The sequence below is a fragment of the Equus caballus genome, chromosome 6, assembly GCF_041296265.1.
Source record: "Equus caballus isolate H_3958 breed thoroughbred chromosome 6, TB-T2T, whole genome shotgun sequence".
NCBI classification, from domain to species: domain Eukaryota; kingdom Metazoa; phylum Chordata; class Mammalia; order Perissodactyla; family Equidae; genus Equus; species Equus caballus.
The window spans coordinates 83650235-83668754 of record NC_091689.1 but is presented as its reverse complement, the minus strand read 5'-3'; the positions used below and the strand labels follow the sequence as shown (position 1 = coordinate 83668754).

Below are 18520 nucleotides of genomic sequence, written 5' to 3'. Positions count from 1 at the left end.
TTTGTGAGGAAAATTGTCCCTGAGCTAACATCCATGCCAATCTGCCTCTATTTTGTATATGGGACCCCACCAAAGCATGGCTCCCAGGATCCAAACCCGTGAACCCCGGGCCACCGAAGCAGAGCACACAAACTTAACCTCTATGCCACCAGGCCAGCCCCTCAAACTCTTATTCTGAGAGGCAGCTTAAATGGTACCTCTTCCTCTCTTGAAGCTTTCATCTGGTTTCCATCTGCCTTCAGTCAAATAAGCATTAATCCATATAAATGGCCGTAGAGCGTGTTGTATCCTTTGTACTGCTTGTGATCTATGATAAATTGGATTTGTGTGTGCATGAGCGCATGTGTGTACACCTTTTCTTCTAAGTTAGATTATCAGTTTCTTGAGGCAGGGACTATGTCATGTTCATCTGTGTATCCCTACAAGTATCTGGCATGACGCATCTCAGCAATATTTTAGTCACATTTTTTATTTAATCATCTAACCAACCACCTCACTTCTCAAGTGAGGAAACTGACACTTTGGGAAATCAAAGGATTCTCTGAGGAACATTCACCCGCAGAGCTGGAGCCAGAGCAAGGATCATGTCTTATAGCCCAGGGTGTAAGACCACCACACTGTTGGTCTTGTGGGACTCTCCCCTAGGCCACTGTTGCCCGAGCAAGAGGGAGAGGGCAGGGTAAGCACAGATAAACCTTTTCCCTTAAAAACGCCTTGAGGGACTTTGGACAGTGGGGTTAGTATAAAGGTAAAGAATTATCTTTTCTAAAGGCTAGATAAACTTTAAGCCTTGCACATACTTGAAATAACAGGGTATAAATTGAAGTCCTTTCATGATAATGTAGACCACAACGGTTTTTTTGGTTCAATAAATGACTAATTAAAACCCAGGGCCAAGACTTGACCCCAGAGTAAACTGAATCTCAGTAAGCAGGTCCCCCCAAATCATTCCCCCTTGCCCTTTTGCTCTTGTGATCAGGGTTGAGAGGGATCCTATCCGCATTTGCTTCCGGATTACTTTCCTACTCCCAAATAACTATATTCTGGACTGTGGGGCTCTAAGTGGACCTCACAAGAACAGCTCCTCCAGCCAAGAGGAGGTGGAAAGTGCGTACTTGGAGATGAGGAATAGCCCTCTTTTTTTTTTTTTTTTAAGTGTGGTCCAGTAACCACTGAACTTTTTATTGGCTTACTGCTCCCCAAAGGGTACCCTGCTTCTGCGGCCTCAATGCCTCAGAACTTTGGTGTCATTGGTCTCGGACACCAATCTGCCATCCACAATCCTGCGGGGGGTGGTCTTCTGGATAGTTTGTAAGGAGCTGTTGCTGTCCAGGGCGTCGCCAAGACTGAAGTCCTCCCCGGCTTCCAGCAGGCGGCGGTAGGTGGCGATCTCAGCCTCCAGCTTGATCTTGATGTTCAGCAGGGCTTCGTACTCTTGGGTCTGGCGTTGGCCCTCTGCCCGGGTCTGGGCCAGCTCTGACTCCAGGTGCCGCAGGATCTCATTGAGCTGCTGCATCTGCATGGCGAAGCGGGCCTCCACCTCCCTCAGGTTGTTCTCCAAGCTGGCCTTCAGATTTCTCATCGAGTTCAGGTCGATCTCCAAGGACTGCACCGTGTGCCTCAGCTCCTTGAGTGTGGCCTCAGCAGTGCCTATCTCTGCAGTCTGCGTGGTGACCACTATGGTGCTCTCAATCTGCTGAGACCAGTACTTGTCCAGCTCCTCTCGGTTCTTCCGAGCCAGCTCTTCATACTGGGCTCGGATGTCCGCCATGATCTTGCTGAGGTCCTGAGATTTGGGGGCATCCAACTCTGTGGTCAACCCAGAGTTGGTAATCTGGTTCTGAAGACTCTTCACTTCCTCCTCGTGGTTCTTCATGAAGAGCAGCTCCTCCTTGAGAGCCTCGATCTCCATCTCCAGCTGCAGCCGAGTGACAGTGGTGTCATCAATGACCTTTCGGAGCCCATGGATGTCACTCTCCACAGACTGGCGCATGGCCAGCTCCGTCTCATACTTGACTCTGAAGTCATCAGCAGCAAGACGGGCATTGTCAATCTGCAGAACGATGCAGGCATTGTCCACAGAATTTGCAAAGATCTGAGCCCTCAGCTCCTCAATGGTCTTGAGGTAAGGCCCCCAGTCTCGGACCTGGGGCCCCTTCTTCTCCAGGTGTTCCCGGATCTTGCTCTCCAGTCTCCGATTCTCAGTCTCCAGGCTCCTTACCCTCTCCAGGTAGGAGGCCAGGCGGTCATTCAGGTCTTGCATGGCCTCCTTCTCACTCTGGATGCCTCCTACGCCCACCAGACCCCCGGCCATCCCCGCGGCCAGACCCCAAGCCCCCCAGCTGCCCCGGAAGCTGGAGGAGCGGGACACGGAGATGCGGGAGCCCGAGCCCCCGGCGCCTGCATAGACACTGGCCGCGCTGCTGACCGGCCGGCCCCAGTGGCTGGGCGACTGCACGGAGCCGAGGGACCGGTAGTTGGTGGAGAAGGTGGAGCGGGCGCTGAAGCTCATGTTGTTCGCGCGGGAAAGCGAGAGGCTGGGACTCAGGTTCTGGCCGCCAGAATAGCCCTCTTTTTGTTTTGGTGACCTGAGTTTAACCTCTGGTGGGTGCCTCTGTGGCCCATCCCTTCTCAGATCATCAGGTCAGAGTCACCTGTGCTTTATTTCTCTCCTTGGCCCTTTCTTTGGGATTGAATCTAGCTAACCCCTTAACAACTCAGGTGCTTGGAGAGAGTATGGCTTGGTGGCCCACGTGGGGGTTTTTTTGCTCTCTGAGGTGAGCGATGAGATGGTGCTGCAAGAAGCTTGGAAGCAAATTTCTTCAGGAAGAGTCAAGGCAACCTCCTTTCAGGCCCCAAGAGATACTTCTTGGCAACTCAAGTTTCCAACAGCTTGAGGCAGAGGAGTGCTGTTTTAGTAGAGAGGATCCAAGAGCCAATTTTCTGAAGATGTTCCCAACTTTGATAACATAGAATGAAAGCTTTCTGCTTGTTCTTGTAGTTTTAGAAAGAGCACATGATTTGAAATCAGGAAATGTTAGTTCTAATCTTTCCTTTTCATTGGGCACTGAGATGTTGGGCAGATCACTAACCAATAACTTTCTAGAACTTCGGTTTCTCCCCACCTACTAAATAGGGATAATAATTCTCATCCCAGGAGTTATGTGTGTGCACCAGGGGTACCTTGAGTCTTTGGAAAGGGTGGTGCTGTCAAAGTTCAATGTATATTGATTATAATTTGCTTTCTCATTCTCCAAGGAGCTCAGAGCACATTATAGGCATTTTTTTAGACAGTTTCTCCCTCTTTTATGGTTGACAGAAAAGAGAACTGACTTTCCTAAATTTATAAAGTCTGGCCATAAAGCCTCTGGAGAGAAAACCCCTGGGGCTTGCTCTCCTCCTTACTCCTGTTTCTTCGAGTTAGTTGTGTTTCTTCAGTACCAGGGGAGGAGTGCCATCCTAATTAGAAGAAAATGATGTCCTTTGAAAATCATCTAAATGCTGAACCGCATTAATGAGGAACCCTGTTCCAGCCTTCCTTTCAGGATTCATTTAGTTTGAGGCCTTCTCAGGTCATCAGGATGAGGAAGCTGCTCAGCAGCCACACTGGTGATTTAGCTTAAATTAGTGTCCAGGAACCCAAAGCCTGCTTTGTGTCTTACCTCCATTCAACAAAAAAGATGAAAGAATATTCAAGTTGAATTCTGAAATAGAAAAAGGAAGAAGAGTACCATCACACTGGTGAGTAGAGAATACTGTCTTAGTCTTCCAAGTTTTGAGCAATGAAACTTGGTCTTTATTGAGCCATATCTAAAAATATGCGTTTTCTAACATGTATTCTTAGAACACGCTCTTGGGCAGCTTGGTGTTGTCACTGTTTGATGAGGAAAAACTAAAACATAGGAAGATTTTTTAGTCCCCACGCATTTCTTAAATGTCTTTATTTTTGAGCATAACCTCAAGGTACTGTGAGTCTTAGTACATTGTGATCACAACAGCCAGTTTATGAATGGCAGAAGACGTGATCGACAGAGTGCTAGGGATGAGGTCAGGCCTCCCACTGCAAATGCTTGGCTTCTTATTAGTGTAAATGGTTAGTTACAGATAGTTTGTTCTCACTTCCTTCCTCCTTCTACCCCAAAAGAGATCATTCCCTTTCATCTTTTGAATAAGTACTGTGGTAGGCAGAATTTTTTAAATGACTTCTTAAATATATCCTGCTCGAATCCCTGGACCTGTGAATTTGATGAGATGTCATGTCCATGGTTATGTTATATTACATGACACAGTTGACTAAGGGAGACTGTCTACGTGAGCCTGATCTCATCACATGAGCCCTTACAAGCAAAGAGTGTTCTCAGGCTGGTGGCAGAAGGAGCAATCAGAGAGATTTGAAGGAAGGATTCGATGTGCCGTTGCTGGCTTTGAAGCTGGAGGAGACCATATGCAAGGACTGGAAAGTGGCCTCTAAGAGCTGAAATTGAGCCCCTAACCAACAGCCAGCAAGAAAATGGGGACCTTAGTCCTACAACTGCAAGGAGCTGAATTCTGCCAACAGCCTGAATGAGCTTGAAAGTGGACTCTTCCTCAGAACCTCTAGATAAGAGCCCAGCCCAGTCAACACCTTTCTTGACTTTGTCTTTGTGAGACCCTAAGCCGAGAACCCAGTCAAGCTTGCCTGGATTTATGATCCACAGGACATAAGATAATAAATGGATGTTGTTTTAAACCACTGAGTTTCTCATGATTTGTTACGTCGCAATAGAAAGCTAATACAAGTGCAGTCTTCCATCTGGAAAAGGAGTGAGGTTTCATCTGAATCTTGCATTGAAAGGAAACTCCAAAAGTTGGCTTATCTGACCCTCTGCCTCCTAACTTTGTTGAATCTGATCTAGCTCAGGACGGCTAAACTAGGAAATACCTTTAAACAAAAATTGTATGCCATGCTCTTTACTATAACTATTTCATTTGTGTGAAGTAGGTATTTCTTTCTTGTTTCAATGGATGAGATAACTAAAACTCAGATTCAAGAATCATGACTTAGTCCTTGAGGTTACCTAGGTCGGAAGTGATAAAACAGAATAGAAACCCATGACCAAAGCTCCTTGCATTATATCACGCCACAAGGTATGGGAGCCAGGATAGCCCTGGAGGGGAGAGAAAGACAAATCTGGACAGTTTTTCAGATTTCTCAGTGAAGATGATTGATCTGTCTTTCTTATAATTACTACCCCTGTTATCTTGCAAATAGGCAGAATTTTGCCTACCCCTGGGTTTATTTTACCCCACTGCTCATTCCCTGGGTTTCTGGGCAGGCTCAGTTTAGTTGGTTCAGCTCTGCCCCTAAGATGGATATTTTTAACCATTGTGGATTAGAGCCTTCCAGGAACTGTGTAGCTGCTTTTACGGAAACCAACTCTGGAGATCTTGCTGGGGCAAGTGGTTCTGTGTGTGTAGGGATGGTATCTGAGCATGAACAGACTTGCATCCCCTTTGTACCCCTAAGGCCTTTCCCTCCACATCTCCCAACAGCTGGAGCAGGGACTTTTAAGTTTCCAAAACATAGCGGCATAGGGTAACAAACAGCTAGCCCATAACTCCCTTAGCAGCAAGAGAATAGTCAGTGGGGATTTAGCTCGGGGAAAAATTGTGTAGTGCAAAAGACCCATAAAATTTTTGGAAAGCAGCTAGGCCCTATGGAGTTGACCAGATTGAACGTCCCAGAATCCGGGGTTCGAGTCACTTTTGGTTAACTCTTCTTGTGCTTCAAGCTCCTTCCCTTGTGTGAAATGGGCATATTTCCTTGAGGTGTGCCTCCTGGAGAGGTCATAGAAATAAGTGAAATTAGATTTTAAAACTTACTGTTGGAGACCCAGATCTTGTAAATTGTCTCTATCTCTGCTGTTTCTTAGTTACCAATTTACAAGGAGTAACTTAACACCAGGATTCTCTGCCAGTGCTAAAATTAGACTCCACCACTCTGGGCCTTCCTTTTCTCCTTTTGTTTTTGGGGCCTGAGGGAAACATATGTGCTGCTGGAGATAGTAAACTAAAGACTAAAGAAAAACTTTTCCCACTAGAAAATACTATTTTCATTCTATCCACCTTAGCCTTTTAAAGAAGGAACCCAAATCTGCCCCGGATTTTGATTATTTGATTCACTCATGGAAATGGACTTGGGAAAGCCTAAGAATCCTTCGGAGTGAGCGAGGGAGGAATAAACAGAATTGGAATGGAGACAAGCTGGGCTTCTGATCTCTCCAGCCAGCCTCCCTTTCCCTGCCAGACAGGCTTTCTGCCACTAAAACTTCGATGTTCTCTGTCACATCACAGAAGGGCCTGGAGATACTCCTAAGTGTGCTGACATCTTTTCCGAGGGTGGGAGGTTCAGGTATTGGACATTTTTCCTGACCAGAGGTCTAGGGAAAAGCTACAGGCAGGGAGGGAGTCAATCTTTTCCAGCTGCAACCTAGAGAGAAAAGGAACAAATTCTTCACCAGAGAAGATTGTGTAAACAGTGCCTTTGGCCAGAGCCATAGAGTTGAGGAAGCAAAGAAAGAGATCTTTGTTCTCCCCTACCCCAGCCGGAGCACAATCGTGGAGCTGGGATTGTTTGCTTTGGCAAGGGACGTCCTGCTTGAAAGGACTAGGCGTTCCAGAGACCGGTGAGGCCTCTGTTGGGTTTCCCTTATGGAGCTGAGGAGAGGACAACCCGCAGCCTAAATCTTTTACCTAAGGAAGTGAGCAGGGAAGCTGGAGGCCTCAGGCATCTGGCCCATTCTTCTCCAGCTTTGTTCACCTCGTTCCCTTCCCCACTGTACCCCACCACAGGCCGTTAGCCTCAATCTTCCTGCCTTTCAGGGTGCTTTTGGTTCTGGTACTAGTGTTCTACCCTAAAAGAAGCTACATTTTCACAGAGAGCAAGATAGTCTGGGGCTCTTCTCTAGGGAATCCAACAGGAAAAAGGGATTCTGAGATCATCTTACCCGTCCTGTTACTTTAGGTTGTATTGCACATGACCCTGATAGTTGCAGTCAATCTTTCCAAAAGTCTCCAGGAATGTCCCATTTTCCTTGGGTAGCATAGTGTCTCAGAAATGTAAAATAATATTTATGTAGTGCCTGCTTATGCTAGGTGTTTTGCAAATGCCGTTTCATTTAATCCTCCTGACTACCCTATTGGATAAAATTACCCCCATTTTACAGATTAGGACACTAGGGATTAGCAAGATAAAATAATTCGTTCAAGGTCACACAGATGGTGTGTTAGTTTGCTAGGACTGTCATAACAAACTACCACAAGCTGAGTGACTTAACAGAAATTTATTACCCCACACTTCTGAAGGCTAAAAGTCCAAGATCAATGTGTCGGCACAGTGGTTCCTTCTGAGGGCTGTGAGGCAGAGTCTGTTCCATGCCTCTCCCCTAGCTTCTAGTGTTTTGCTGGTAATTTTTGGCATTCCTTGACTTGTAGATCTGTGCCTTCATATTCAAATAGCATCGTCCCTGTATGCATGTCTGTGACCAAATTTCTCCTTTTTATAAGGATACTCGTCATATTGGAGTAGGGGCCTACCCTACTCCAATATGACCATATCTTAAGTAATTGCGTCTGCAATGACTGTTCCCAGGTAAGGTCATATCTGAGGTACTGGGGATTAGGACTTCAACATGTGAATTTGGAGGAGGACACAGTTCAGCCAATAATAGATGGTAACTTGCTATACCGAGATTTGAACTTGGGTCTATCTGACTCCAAAGCCATTTGTATTCTTTCTACTGTACTATATTGCCTCCTAAAAATCAGAAAATTATTCAAAATGTCTCCTGATTTCCAGAATCTCCCATTTTCGATCCAAACTCTGTATTGCTGCTGCTAGTTACCTTTCTAAAATGTGAATTTAATCAATCACTCTCTTACTTAAAATCTTTTAATAGCTTCCAGTGGCTAACTGGATAAAATCCAGACACTATGATGGTAAACAGGGCCTTTCTTTCTTGCCTGTCTTTTCAGCCTAGTTTGTTACTACTCTCTCCTCCCATCCAATCACCATGAACCCCAACCATACTGACCTATTTGCAGTTTCTCAAACACATTATGCTTATACAGTCCTTCAGGCCTTGATTTCATCCATCACTTCTCCCAATATGTTCCTTTTACTGTTATCTTCATTTCAACTATTCAGACGAAAAAACCCAGGCCAGCCCAGGGGCGCAGTGGTTAAGTGCGCACAGTCAGCTTTGGCGGCCCGGGTTCGCCGGTTCCAGTCCCGGGTGCAGACATGGCACCACTTGGCAAGCCATGCTGTGGTAGGTGACCCACATAAAATAGAGGAAGATGGGCACAGATGTTAGCTCAGGGCCAGTCTTCCTCAGCAAAAAGAGGAGGATTGGCAGCAGATGTTAGCTCAGGGCTCATCTTCCTCAAAAAAAAGAAAAGAAAAAACCCTAGGCTCATCCTTGATTCCTCTACTTCCTTCACTCTATAGAGACATTTCCACTGTCACCACCCTAGTCTAACCCACCATCTGCCACCTGTACTACTGAATAACCTCCTAACTGGTCCCCCTGCCTCCTTTCTTGACCACCCCATAGTGAGGCAATTACTTAAAGCAAAACTGTGATTGTTATTCTGAATAAAACCACCAATGGCTTGTCATTGGACTTAGAATCAAATCTGAAGTCTTCACAGTGCCTGTAAGTCTTTACGAGACCTGATCCCTCTCCAATTTCACCGCAGATTACTCCCCAATCTCTCAGTAGTATATTAGCTATCTCTAATTGTGTAACAAATTACCCTAGACTTAGTGGCTTAAAACAAATATTTATCTCACAGTTTCTGTGGGTCAGGAATTCCAGACTGGCTCAGCTAGTTGGTTTTGGCCCAGGATTTCTCATGAGGTTGCAGACAAGATGTCAGCCAGGGCTGCAGCCCCAGTTGACTCAAGGGTTGGGGCTTAAGGATCCGATTCCAAGATGCCTCACTCACATGGTTGTTGGCAAGAGGTCTCAGTTCCTTATCATGTGGGCCTCTCTATAAGGCTGGTGGTGGGTGTCTTCACAACATGGTACCTGGCTTCAGAGTGAGTGACCCAAGAGAGAACAAGGAGAAAGCTGCAGTGCCTTTTATGGCCTATTCTCAGAAGTCACACACCATCACTTCTGCCATATTCTGCTTAGTAGAAGTGTGTCCCTAAGTCCATCCAGCCCACACTCGAGGGGAGTGGAACTAGGCTCCACCTTTTGAAGTGGAGAGTGTCAAAGAATTTGTGGACACATTTTAAAACCACACTCATTACCAGTGGTGATTCTTCTTTAGTTCAAGTTTATCGAAGAATAATTTACATACAGTAAAATTCACCATTTTTAAATGTACAATGTGTTGAGTTTGGGCAGATGCATACAATAACGTAATCATGACAATTGTGATACAGGACTTTTCTCTCCTCCAAGTTCTCTTGTGCCCCTTTGTAGTCAGTCCCCTCCCCCATCACTACCACAGCCCCAGGCAACCACTGATTTGATTCCTGTCCGTGTGGTTTTGTCTTTCCCAGAATGTCACTAAATGGTATCATACGGTGTGTAGGGTTTTGTGTCTAGCTTCCTTCACTTCACATAATGCTTTTGAGATTCATCCACGTTGTTGTACGTATTATTCCTTTTTATTGCTGAGTAGTATTTCATCGTATAGATGTACTATAATTTGTATATCTGTTCACCAGTTGGTAGATATTTAGGTAGTTTCCAGTTTGGAGCTGTTACAATAAAGCTGCCATGAGTGTTCACGTACAGATATTTGTGTGAGTATATGTTTTTATCTCTCTTGAGTAAATACCCAAGAGTGGGATTTCTGGGTTATGTGGTAAGTGTAAGTGTAACTTTATAAGAAACTGCCAAACTGTTTTCCAAAGGGGGTTTGCATTCCCACCGATAGTGTCTGAGGGTCCTGGCTGTTCCTCGTCTGCCCGGCACTTTGTGTTGTCTGTATTTTTAACTTTAACCATTCCAGTGGGTGTGCGGTGATATGGCATTGTGGTTTAATTTGCATTTCCATAAGGTCTAATGATGTTCAGCATCTTTTTATGTATTTATTTGTCATCTGCATCTTTTATTTGGTGAAATGTTTGTTCAAATCTTTTGCTCATTTTTTAACTTAGGTTGTTTTCTTATTGAGTTATTAGAGTTCTTTTTATATTCTGGATACCAGTCCTTTATCAGATATGTGTTTTACATATATTTTCTCCCAGTCTGTGGCTGTTTTTTCACTTTTTAAACAAGATCTTTTGAAGAATAAAAGTGTTTAACTTTGACGAAGTCTGAATTTATCAATTTTTTTTTTTTTTACAGTTTGTGTTTTGTATGTCCTAGCTAAGAAATCTCAACTTAACCCAAGATTACAAAGACTTTCAGTTGTGTTTTCTTGTAGAAGTTATAGTTTTAGGTTTTATATTTATATCTATCATCCATTTCAAGTTGACTTTTTGATGTAGTGCAAGGTAAGAGTTGTGGTTCTATTTCTGCATATGGATGGATAATTGGTTCAGCACCAGTTTTTGGAAAGACTGCTTTTTCTCCATTGAATTAACTTTGTTGAAATTCGATTGACCACATGTAGTTAAGTTTATTTATGAATTCCTTATTCTCTTCCATTGATACAAATTTCCATTCTTTTTTTTTTTTTTTTTTTAAGATTTTATTTTTTCCTTTTTCTCCCCAAAGCCCCCCGGTACATAGTTGTATATTCTTCGTTGTGGGTCCTTCTAGTTGTGGTATGTGGGACGCCGCCTCAGCGTGGTTTGATGAGCAGTGTCACGGCCGCGCCCAGGATTCGAACCAACGAAACACTGGGCCGCCTGCAGCGGAGCGCGCAAACTTAACCACTCAGCCACGGGGCCAGCCCCACAAATTTCCATTCTTGTACCAAAACCACACTGTCTGGATTACTGTGACTCTACAGTGAGTTTTAAAATTGGGTTGTGTGAGTCCTTCAACTTTTTTTTCTTTTCCAAAATTGTTCCAGCTGTTCTGGGTCCTTTGCTACCAGGAATTCTTGCATTTAAGTGCCTGCCCTGTCCCCAGTCTTCTCATGTCTGATTCTTTCTTGTCATTCAAGCCTCACCTCAAATGTTTCCTCCTCAGAAAAGCCTTCTCATTATTCAGTTGAGAATAGACACACAGTCACACACTTGTGTGACACTCCCTCGCATCATCACCCCGTTAGTGCTCTCACTGCTAGAGTGCCAGCCCAGGAAAGCCCAGCTCTTGCCTGACTCATTTCTCACTGTGTCCCCAGCACCCAGAAAAGAACCTGGCATAATGTAGGTTCAGTGAAGAAATTAAGGCCTTTGAATATGTTGTTGCTTCAAACTGAATAATCCTCCACCCTCCAAATCTCATATTTATGCATTAAAACAGCTCAACCAAAAGCCTCAATTTGTCAACTCCCTCTAGAGTTTGTTGTTTCTTCCTCTATGTGGCTGTACATACATTTATTATAGCACTTGCTATATCATATTATAATTATTTATGTCCATGTCTGTCTTGGCCACAAAATTGTGACCACCTATAATATAGTAGCCACTCAATAAATATTTTTTAAATGAGTGAATGAGTGAAAGAAATGTCCTACATTATGGCTTTTCTTATAGTTTATCTTTCTACAATGTGGAGCAACTTAAAAGTAAAAAGAAAAACAAAATACACACACACACACACACAATAAAAAAAACAAAACACCCTAGAGGACAACTCTTTTGTTTTGTTTTGTTTTGCTGAGAAAGAGTCATCCTGAGCTAACATCTGCTGCCAATCTTCCTCTTTTTGTATGTGAGCCACCACCACAGCATGGCCACTATCAGATGAGTCATGTAGGTCCACGCCCAGGAGCCAAACCCAGGCTGCCAAAGTAGAACGTGCCAAACTTAGCCATTAGGCCATCAGGGCGAGCCTGTGGACCACTCTTAATATTAGATGTAAATAATAAAAACTAACATTTACCAGGCACTTACTATGTGCCAGACAGGGGTAGACCCAGGTTGGGTAGGGCCTGAAGTTTATACAATTAAGGGATTATCTTTAAGAAAAAGAATAAAATATTAAAAATACAAAATTAAGTATAGGACCTTGGAGGTAGCCTGTCCAAGTGAGAGCCCCTGAAACTTCAGTGTCTTTAGTTTCAAGATAGATCCACCTATAGCGCCATGCACTCTTCTAAGGATATTATTTAATCTGCTTAAACAATCCTTTGAAGTAGAATCTCCATTTTAGAGATGAAGATGCTGAGGCCCAAAAAGGCTTGAGCAGTTTTTGCAAGGTCCTGCTGCTAGTAAGTATGCCAGGGAGGATTGGAACCCAGGATGTCTGGCTTCAGAGTCTGTGCTTTTATGCACTGCTGCCTCCCCAAACTGGTGTGAAATATTTATCATCCATCATAGGTCTGGATCTGGCATTCCCCAAGATAACTCTAAAATGTTAAACCTGACTCAATATAATAAAAGCTGCAGGGCATGGCTTTCTATACGTACCTGGAGCATATTCTCTGGCTAGAAGCTTGTACTTCAGAGCTTAATCAAAGATGAAAGAGTAACACTGAGTCTGTGGTAGCTCTCTTGGACCCAGCTATTCTATTTGGTCTCCTAAATTTGTATAGCTAATAACCTCAAAGATGGTTCCTTTTGGTGTAGCGGTCTAAGCCATTAAAAATATTGTCATGAGGGCCAGCCCGTTGGTGCAGCAGTTAAATTCGCACGTTCCGCTTCGGTGGCCTGGGGTTCGCTAGTTCGGATCCTGGGTGCGGACATAGCACTGCTTGGCAAGCCATGCTGTGGTAGGCATCCCACGTATAAAGTAGAGAAAGATGGGCACGACTGTTAGCTCAGGGCCAGTCTTCCTCAGCAAAAAGAGGAGGATTGGCAGCAGATGTTAGCTCAGGGCTAATCTTCCTCAAAAAAAAAATTAAATAAATAAATAAAGGGAAAAGAATAATTTTGCAGTGGAGAAACCTAGCAGGCATCATCATAATCAAGGGATGAAAGTTAACGTTATCATTATTGAGACAAGTCAAAGTAACATATAGGCTGATAGAATGCAATTAGAACAACATCACTTCTGTTGTAATTCCTGACAAAAATGCATAACCTGAATCCCATCATGAGGAAATATCAGACATACCCAATTGAGGAATATTCTACAAAATAACTGGCCTTTAATCTTTAAAAGTGTCAAGGTCATGAAAGTCAAGGAAAGACCAAGAAACTGTTCCATATTGAAGGAAAGTAAAGCAACATGACAACTAACTGCAACATGTGACTCCGGGCTGGAGCCTTTGGCTCTAAAGGATATTTTTTGGGACAACTGGCAAAACTTGAACAGGGCTCATGGATTATATGGTAGTAATGTATCAAATATGAATTTCCTGATTCTGATGGCTCTATTGTGGTTATCTAGGAGAATGCCCTACTTGGTAGGACTCACACAGTAAAGTATTCAGAGCTGATGAGATATCATGTCATCAACTTATGCCCAAAAGGTTCAAGGGAAAAAATGTTATTTGTACTATTTTTGTATCTTTCCTTTAAGTTTGACATGAATTAAAAATGAAAAATATGAATTATTTGAAACATGTAGAAATGCACTGATAGTTATAGAGATGTCTGTTCTTACCACTTACATTCAAGATTGTACTCAAGATTCTAGTCAGGGCAATAAAGAAAGAGAAAGCATACATTTTAGAAAGGAAGTAAAACTATCTTTTTTCATAGATAACATGATCATTTATATAGAAAATCCTATGGAATCTTCAAAAAAACACACTAGAACTAATAAGAGAGTTTAGCCAGGTTACAGGATACAAGATAAACGTGGAAAAATCAATTGTATTTATATATATTAGCAAAAATAATCAGGTATTACCACCTAGCAGACTGTAACTGAGTCTTCAAAAGGCCAGTCCACTATTCTGTCAAACCAGTTGCCTCAGGAGGGTGGGGAACATGGTAAGACCAGTGAATTCCACTAGCCTAGGTCCATTGCTGCATTTCTTCTGCTGTGAAGGGAGTTCCTTGATCAGAAGTAATGCTGTGTGGAATACCATGACAATGGATAAGATATTCTGTAAGTCCATGGATGATAGTTTGGGCACAAGCATCGTGTACAGGAAAGGAAAATCTGTATCCAGAGTGTCTATTCCAGCAAGAACAAAATGCTGCCCCTTCCATGATGGAAGCAGTCCAATGTAATCAACTTGCTACCAGGTAGCTGGCTGATCACCCCAGGGAATGGTTCCATATTGAGCACTCGGCAGTGGCTGTAGCCAGGTTGGCTTTAGTGAATGGAAGTCCATGTTGCTGAGTCCATGCACAACCTCCATCCCTGCCACCATGGCCACTTTGTTCATGAGCCCATTGAGTGATGACAGGAGTGGCTGGGGAAAGAGGCTGACTGATATCCACAGACATGTCATTCTATCTACTTGATTGTTAAAATCCTCCTCTACTGAGGTCATCCTTTGGTGAGATTTCACAAGGTACACTAATATCTTCACATTTTTTGCCCATTCAGAGAGGTCTATATATATACTTCTCCAAATTTCCTTGTCACCAATTTTCCACTCACATTCCTTCCAAGTCCCTAACCATCCAGCCAAACCATTAACCACAGCCCATGAACTGGTATAAACTCACATGTCTGGCCATTTCTCCTACCAAGCAAAGTGAACCATCGGGTGTACTGCTTGGAGTTCTGCCCACTGGGAGGATTTCCCTTCACCAATGCCCTCAGGAATGTCCCAGAAACGGGCTGTAGTGCTGCACCTATCTACTTCAGAGGGGTACCTGCATATCATGCAGAGCCATCTGTAAATCAGGCCCAAGTCTTTTCTTCCTTTGTCAACTGACCACGGGGAACCCTGCATGAGGCCATAGGTGCAGGCTGGGAGAGAGATGGCAGTGTAGCAGGAGAGGGGATCGTGGGCATTTGGGCCATTTCTTCTTGTACCTTATTTGTGCCTTTAGGGCCTGCTCAGACCCAATCACGTATATACCATTTCCATTTGTTGATAGAGTACTGCTGTACATACACAACTTTATGGCTTAGTGAGTCAAATAACAGGGCATGATGAGCAGCTGAGGTCACATGCTAACTTGGCGGCTAATGGTTAAAGATTCAGTCTCTACTAAGGCCCAATAGCAGGCCAAGAGCTGTTTCTCAAAAGTAGAGTAGTGGGGCCAGGAGTGGTTAAGTTCGCGGCTCTGCTTCAGCGGCCCAGGTTTTCACTGGTTCAGATCCTGGGCGCGGACATGGCACCCATCGTCAGGCCAAGCTAAGGCAGCATCCCGCATGCCACAACTAGAAGGACCCACAACTAAAAAAAAAAAAAAAAAAATATATATATATATATATATATATATACATACATACAACTATGTACTGGGGGGGAATTTGGGGAGAAAAAGTAAAAAAAATAAAAAGAAGAAGAAGAAGATTGGCAACGGTTGTTAGCTCAGGTGCCAATCTTTAAAAAAGAAAAAAAGTAGAGTAGTTATCTGCAGAGGATGGCAGGGCTTTGCTCCAAAATCCTGAGGGCCTATGCTGCAATTCACTGATAGCGGCCTGCCAAAAGCTCCAAACAGCATCCCTATCTGCCACCGACACTTCAAGCACCACTGGATCTGCTGGATCGTGGGGTCCAAGTGGCAGAGCAGCTTGTACAAGACCTGTTGCAGAGCCTTCTCCTATTCTGGGCCCCATTCAAAACTAGCAGGTTTTTTGTCGCTTGGTAAATGGGCTGGAGTAACACACCCAAATGAGTGATATGTTGCCTCCAAAATTCAAAGCGGCCCACTAAGCATTGTGCTTCTTTATTGGTTGTAGGAGGAGCCAGAGGCTACAACTTATCCTTTACCTTACAAGGGATATCATAACGTGCCCCACACCATTGGACCCCTAGAAATCTCACTGAGGTAGAAGACCCCTGAATTGTCATCAGATTTATTTTCCACCTCGGGCATGCAAATGTCTCACCCATCAGTCTAAAGTAGTTGCCACTTGTTGCTCGTCAGATCTAATCAGCATCATGTCATTGATGTAATGGACCAACGTGATATCTTGTGAAAAGGAATGAAGTCAAGATTCCTGCAAGCTAATTTATGACATCAGGCTGGAGCATTGATATATCCCTGAGGCAGCACAGTGAAGGTGTGTTGCTGGCCTTGCCAGCTTCAAGCAAACAGCTCTAGTGGGTCTTCCTGACAGGGATAGAGAAAAAGGCATTTGCTAGATCAATAGCTGCACACTAGGTACCGGGTCACGTGTTAATTTGCTCAGGCAATGAAACCACATCTCCTACAGCAGCTACAATTGGAGTCACTACGTGGATAAGTTTATGATGATCCACTGTCATTCTCCAAGATCCATTTGTCTTCTTCACAGACCAAAGAGGCAAATTGAACAGATTATGCATTCTGGAATTAGGGTAAGAACCACAAGATGCGTTTGGGGACCAACTGGGCCCACTGTGAGAAGGATCTGAGCTAAAACTCCATTGATCGTATGACCTCCATAAGCCCCTACTCTGACTAGTGGGCCACAGTGCGACATTTTGGGTCTCTGGTAATTAGTTCAGAGGCAGTGCCCACTAGTCTCTGAAAGATCTGATTATTCCCTTTTCCCTAATACACAGTTACCCTAGTAAAAGGCTATAGGTCCTTTTGGGGAAGGCTGAAAGATTAACTGTATACATTTTTGATAGTGTGCCAGGGTCCTTCCTCAAGGGGGCCCAGCTTCTTCATTCAACGAGTTCTGAGTCTGTAAACTGGCTCAAGTTTGGGAATTGAATGAGGAGCCATGACTCTCCATTTTTACGATTCAGGTTAGACTTTTGTTTTCCTGACCTAGAACTTTTCTCTTTATGCAGATCAAGTAAGAAATTTAGTAGACTTCCTATCTATTTAACCTCTAGGAACACCATGATCAACTAGCCAATGCTATAGGTCTATGAGAGTCAGACTATTCTGATTGTGGCTTTGCCTCTGCCATCCATGTTGGTAACCATGCCTACCTTGCCTTTGGTGACTGAATGCTGCCACTTGGCCCCTGCCACCCCAGGACCCAATTACTCCCATTGCATTTAGATTTCCCAATTCAGTGATTGCAGTTCCCACTGTAAGGTCTGGCCTACAGAGAAGAGTGATCACAGAGTACTCCAAGGATTCTGGGGCTCCCCTCACAAATTTATTTCTCACTGTATTGATGAAAGCTATGTCTTCTGGACCCTCCCAGTGTGGGTGAATAAATCTTAAATGACAAATTGACTCTAATATTCCAGTCTCCCTAAGCCTTTGCATCTCTTCCTCTACATTAAATCAAGGCGTGTCTGGCTATTCCAGTTTGCTCACTGTGGGCCATCTTTTGGTCCATGTTTTAGCCAACCAACCAAACTCTTATAGCCCTTTTTAACTCCCTGAGCTGTAACATTAAACGCAGAATTTCTGCTTAGTGAGCCCATATCAATAAATTTGCCTAATCCAACTTTATATTCCTACCACCTTCATCCCATACCCTTAGTATCCATTCCACTCATGTTCCCCAGCTTTCTGTCTTATATAAATTAGAAAACTTAAGTAGTTCTTTTGAAGTATTGCAGATCTCCTTATGGGTCACACTTTGTACCTCATCTTTAGGGTCTGCTGGCACTTGAGTCTAGTTGTAGTCTAGAAGCAAAGAGGGGTGGTATTGGTGAGTCTTGAGGAGAATCAGCCTTGTCTTACATGGCAATTGCCTCAGGGGAAGCCATTACAGTTTCCTCAGGCAATGCAGAGTTAATTTCCTCAGATGGGGAGTAGGGAGGCCAACACCGCTGTGAGCTGGAGGCCACTTCTGTTGGGGGTGGGGAGGGCTCTTTCTCTGGTAAAGAAGACTTACCAGAACTTAGAGGCTCAGTGTCACTAGCTTCATCAAAGTCTTTTCACATATCCCCATCCCATCTTAAAGGATCCCATTCCTTCCCAATCAGTGCCCTCACTTTAACAGTGGACGCCCTGCAAGGCTGGTAATTCAACTTGCTATAATTGAGTGAGTCACAGAATGAGATTCTGGGTTTGATTTTTAGCAGTCTCAGCCCTACAGCTACAGGTGATAAGGGTCTCCCTCAGTGCACACATAGAAGAATTTAGGTCATTTATGTGGTGCTTCAGCTGGCAATTTGAATCCCTGAACTCATCCTTTTCTTTCACCACTTTGTCCAATGATGTTAGGAACAACCAGCCAGCCTCATGATGTCTGTAATTTTCTGAAAATGTTTGAAGTATCTTGTGCACAGTCAATCAGCTCCTTGCTTCTTATAAGTAGTTGATCAGTAGTGTCTTATGCAGGTATTTTGCGTTTGTCCATTACCAGTTCACGTTATGAATTATCAGCGCTCACTTTACTACTGGAAATAGGGTCACTAGAGTCTTTAAGTTTAATTAGATTGGAGAGTCAATTCCAGAAACCCCAGAACCAATTCAGAAAATTCATCCTTAACA

The 18520-nt window shown here is 43.8% G+C and overlaps 1 pseudogene; it reads right to left on the bottom strand.

The window, feature by feature from the left end:
• Nucleotides 1-32: 32 nt before the first annotated feature.
• On the bottom strand, nt 33-4723 carry LOC100058814 (keratin, type I cytoskeletal 18 pseudogene; annotated as a pseudogene).
• Between the last annotated feature and the right edge of the window lie 13797 nt (nt 4724-18520).